Here is a 5799-nt window from a genome sequence, read left to right as displayed (position 1 = left end):
GTATAACTTTAGCATAGTGAGCAAGGGAATGAGTGGTACAAGATGAAGTCAGAGTCTTGCAGGATCCAGATCATGTAGTTCATGCTAAGTTCTAAGCATGGTGATATATAATGGGAAATCTTGGTAAGCCAAATATATTATGGAACTAAAAGCATAGTTAAAAAGATATACACTAATCGAAATTCACACTAATAAATATATAATTGCAAAGTACTATATGTTAAATGTTATGAAGAAAATTACCTAGTGTTATGAAAGTATATAAATAAACTATAAAACTTGATATGATTATAGAGAAGTCTCCCCACACAATGATGATGAGCTGAAATATGTAGGATGAGTAGTTAATAAGAAAGAATGAATGAAAGACTGGCATTATAAAGACAATCTAAGTGAAATTTTTCTACATTTTAACAAGTAGTGAGGCAAGAAAGAGATACCCTTTTAAAGAACTAGTTATTTTTATCCTTTCACTTGGATGCACAAAACAAGAAAGTTTAGATTAAGAAGAAACAATTAGTTTAAAAGTAAAAGTCCACTTTGGTTAACAATAAAATCATTAAGCCTGAAAGACTTTAATCCAGGTTTCTAGTGGCCATTGATTTCTCACTCTATGCTGCTGTAACAGCATGACTTGGAAGAGAAGGCTACACTTAGATCAGGTGAAGTGGGACCAATGTAAGTTGAACAGCAAACTATTGCTGCAGTCTCCCAGGGAAGGTAAATGAATAGTCATTTTGGGAAAGGCACAGTGTCATCAGCTTCTAAAAAAACTTAGTAGTCTGATTGTGGTATTTTTCTCTAATTTTATCTTGAGGTTTCTTCCTGGAGAGTGGCTATAAACTCTAGTCCTGCCCTTAGAGGGCTCCCAGGGATTTGGTGATGGTGTTTACAATGTACCTTTCACAGTTCTTTATTCTGGTGGATGGTCTAATGCTTAAGTATCTGACTGTGACCAGGTGTTCCTCTCATAGGAAACTTGTTTATGCTGGCAGATGCCCTTTGGGCTCTTCTATGATCTGTGTCCAGTTTAGTCCTACCCACTTAGTCTCTCATGGAGAGCCCCAAGTAAGAGAATTAGGTTCTGGTGTGCCAAACAGGTGAGATACAGAGGCGGCAACTCAACAAAATGTATTAAATAACAGAAACAGTGTATTACTTACATATCCCAGAAAGAAGAGGACACCATGCCTCACAGGGCCAAGGGGAAAGCTGGAAGCTGTTTGGGACACACGGACTCAACCAGCAATTGCAGAAAAAGAGAGAGAGAACAAGGAACCTGTAGACCAAAGCCTTTATTGAGATCCAGAGTGTTACCAAAGAAATTTTCCCATTTCTCCTGGGAAGCTATAATTGGTGAGTATAGAGCAAGCAGGCACAAGTTCTGCAGAGCCACACTGACTGAGAGGTGGTCACTGTGACATATGTGTATAGTCCATGCAAGGTATGAGGGGCAGTCAAGTAGTATTTAACTGTCTCATATGGAGGTGGTCACAAGTAGGTGGTTGCATAAGATAAATATCTGGATTGATCACCTTGAGGAACCAGCAGGAGGCACATAACTGAAAATTGTGCAAAAGGAAACTAAGCCCTGCTTCTGGTGTGAGAAATTTAAATATATATTCAAAATGGATGCCAAGGCAGCATAAAAATATAAGAATTCATTACACTGGCCTCATAAAAATTTCCATCAGACTGCTCCAGCAACTTGAAGTTCTAGAAATGCTATTCCTAAAACAAATAGAACAGAAAAATAATGTTAAATAACATGCTCCTGTATGACCATAAGTCAAGAAGAAATTAAGGAGGAAATAAAAAAATCTTGAAACAAATAAAAATTGAAACATAACATACCAAAATGTATGGGATATAGCTAAAGCAGTGCTAAGAGAGAATTTTATAGCAATGAATGCCTACATCAAAAAAGCAGAAATATTCCAAATTAATAATCTAATTATGACTTCCAGCAACATGTTGAATAGTAGTGGGGACAGTGGGCAACCTTGTCTGGTTCCAGTTCTAAGTGGGAATGCTTTTAATATGTCCCCATTCAGTATGATGTTGGCTGTGGGTTTATCGTATATGGCTTGTATCATTTTTAGGTAAGCCCCCTGTATGCCTATTGTGTTAAGCGTTCTTATCATAAAAGGGTGTTGAATTTTGTCAAATGCTTTTTCTGCATCCATTGAGAGGATAATATGGTCTCTGTTTTTGCTTCTATTTATATGGTGAATTACATTTATACATTTGTATATGTTGAACCATCCCTGCATCTCTGGGATGAAGCCCAATTGGTCATGATTGATTATTTTCTTGAAAAGGACCTCGATTCGATTTGCTAGGATTTTACTGAGAATTTTTGCATCTTGCATCTATATTCATAAGGGATATTAGTCCGTAGTTTTCTTTTTTTGTTGCATCCTTTCCTGGTTTTGGTATCAGGGTTATGTTGGATTCATAAAAAGTGTTGGAGAGAATTCCATCCTTCTCGATGTTGTGGAATCACTTTTGCAGAATAGGCACCAGTTCTTCTTTGTAGGTGTGGCAAAATTCTGGTGTGAAACCATCTGGTCCGGGGCTTTTCTTTTTGGGAAGGTTTTTTATTGCTGTTTCAATTTCAGTTTTTCATATTGGTCTGTTCAGGAAATCCATTTCTTCCTGGTTGAGCTTAGGGAGGCTGTGTGTTTCTAAGTATTTGTCCATTTCCTCCACATTTTATAGTTTGTGTACATCAAGGTTTTTGTAGAACTCATAGATGATATCTTGTATCTCTGTGGCATCGGTTGTCATTTCTCCTTTGATGTTCCTGATGGAGATTATTAGAGATTTTACTTTTCTGCTCTTGGTTAGTCTAGCCAAATGAGTGTCAATTTTGTTTATCTTTTCAAAGAACCAACTTTTTGTTTTATTAACCTTCCATATAGTTTTCCTGTTGTCAGTTTCATTTAGTTCTGATTTGATCTTATTAATTTCCTTTCTTTTGCTGACTTTGGGGTTGCTCTGTTCTTCTTTCTCCACCTCTTTGAGTCTATTCCTTAGATTGTCTATTTGTGAATTTTCTGTCTTTTGGGTATAGGCTTATATGGAAATAAACTTTCCTTTCAGGACTGCTTTAGCTGTGTCCCACAGATTTTGATAACTTATGCCTCATTTGTCATTTAGTTCAAAGAATATTTTGATCTCCATCTTGATTTCCTCATTTATAAAATAATCATTCAGGAGAAGGGTGTTTAGCTTCCACAATTTTGAGTAGAAATGAGAATTTCTGTTAGCGTTTATTTCTACTTTTATTCCATTGTGATCTGAGAAGATGCATGGTGTAATTTCTGTTTTTTAAGTTTTTTAAGACATGCTTTGTGTCCTAGGATATTGTAAATCTTAGAGAATGCCCCATGAGCTGATGAGAATAATGTATATTCAGTGGATTTTGGATAGAATGTCCTGTAAATGTCAGGCCAATTTGTTCTCGCATTCTATTTAAGTCCATTATTTCTTTGTTTATTTTCTGTTTGGAGGATCTGTCCTGTGATGTCAGTCAGCAATCAATTAAGAGAGTAGAACCAAGGGAGTCCAAATTGGGACAGAAGAGATCAAACTCTCACTCTTTTCAGATGATATGATATTATATCTAGAAAACCCAAAGGATTCAACCAAGAGACTCCTGGAACTGATAAATGAATTCAGTAGAGTCTCAGGATACAAAATTAATACACATAAATCAGAGGCATTCATATATGCCAATAGCAGTCAAACGGAGAACCAAATCAAAGACTCAATACCCTTCATGATAACAACAAAAAAAATAAAGTACTTAGAAATACATCTAACTAAGGAGGTAAAAGACCTCCACAGGGAGAACTATGAAACACTGAGGAAGGAAATTGCAGAGCACGTAAACAGGTGGAAAACCATACCATGCTCATGGATCGGAAGAATCAATATTGTTAAAATGTCTATACTACCCAAAGTGATCTACAGATTCACTGCAACCCCTATTAAATTGCCAAAATCATTTTTCACAGATATATAAATAATCATTTTGTGCTTTGTATGGAACCAGAGAAGACTCTGTTTAGCAAAAGCAATTCTAGGCAATAAGAACAAAATGAGAGGTATTAATTTACCCAAATTCAAACTATAGTACAAGGCTGTGGTTATTAAAAATGCCTGGTATTGGCACAAGAACAGGGACACAGACCAGTGGACCAGAACAGAAAATCCAGATATAAAACCATCCTCATGTAGCCATCTAATCTTTGACAAAGCGGACAAAAACATACTCCGGGGAAAAGAATCCTTATTCAATAAATGGTGCTGGGAAAATTGGATAGCCACAGGAAAAGGCTGAAACAGGACCCACACTTTTCACCTCTCACAAAAATCAAATCATAGTGGATAATATACTTAAACCTAAGGTGTGAAACTATTAGAGTTCTAGAAGAAAGTGTGGAAAAGACTCTTATAGACATTGGCCTAGGCAAAGAATTTATGAGCAGGACCCCAAAAGCAATCACAGATACAACAAAAATTAATAAATAGGACCTGATTAAATTAAAAAGCTTCTACACAGCCAAAGAAGCAGTCACGAGAGCAAACAGACAACCTACACAATGGGAATAAATTTCATATCCTACACATCCGATAAAGGACTGATAACTAGAATCTATTTAGAACCAAGGAAAATCAGCAAGAAAAAATCAAAGAACCCTACCAAAAAGTGGGCAAAGGACATGAATAGAAATTTTTCAAAAGAAGATATAAGAATGGCCAACAAAGATATGAAAAAATGCTCAACATCGCTAATCATCAGGGAAATGGAAATTAAAACCATAATGAGATATCACTTAACTCCAGTGAGAATGACCTTTACCAAAAAGTCCCAAAACAATAAATGTTGGCATGGATGTGGAGAGACAGGAAGACTGATACATTGCTGGTGGGACTGCAAACTAGTGCAACCTCTGTGGAAAGCAATATGGAGATACCTTAAACAGATTCAAGTAGACCTACCATTTGATCCAGCAATCCCATTATTGAGCATCTACCCAAAAGAAAAAAAGTCATTCTATAAAAAAGACATCTGCACCCGAATGTTTATAGCAGCACAATTCACAATTGCAAAGATGTGGAAACAACCCAAGTGCCCATTAATACATGAGTGCATTAATATAATGTGGTGTATGTATACTGTGGAGTATTACTCAGCTATAAGAAATAATGGTGATATAGCACCCCTTGTATTTTCCTGGAAAGAGTTGGAACCCATTCTACTAAGTGAAATATCCCAGCAATGGAAAAACAAGCACCACATGTACTCACCATCAAATTGGTTTCCCTGATCATCACCTAAGAGCACATTTGGGAATAACGCTAATCGGCTGTCGGGCAGATGTGGGGGTGGGAGGGATGGGGGTATGCCTACATAATGAGTGTGATGTGCACTATCTGGAGAATGGACATGCTTGAATCTCTGACTCAGGGGATGGGATGGGGGGCAAGGGCAATATATGTAACCTAAACTTTTGTACCCCCATAATATGCTGAAATAATAATAAAAAATGTCTATGTGAGTAAGTGTACTAATAAGTGGAAATTAGTTTAGTACTAAAGCACTAAGGAACAAGTGAGAAAAAAATAATCAAGGTGACTATTTCTCACTTATAGTTTGCATTTTGATTGAAAACTATTCTCAGAGAAAACGTTACAAAATTTAAAGTTGATTAAAGCAAAGTTATTATAAAGAATATGCTTAAAAAGTATTTTTAGAATGTACTATGTCTTTTCATTTATATAAAAGTG

This window comes from Eulemur rufifrons, chromosome 30 (genome assembly GCF_041146395.1).
Source record: "Eulemur rufifrons isolate Redbay chromosome 30, OSU_ERuf_1, whole genome shotgun sequence".
NCBI classification, from domain to species: domain Eukaryota; kingdom Metazoa; phylum Chordata; class Mammalia; order Primates; family Lemuridae; genus Eulemur; species Eulemur rufifrons.
The sequence above is the reverse complement of the archived record's forward strand: the minus strand, read 5'-3'. Positions refer to the sequence as shown.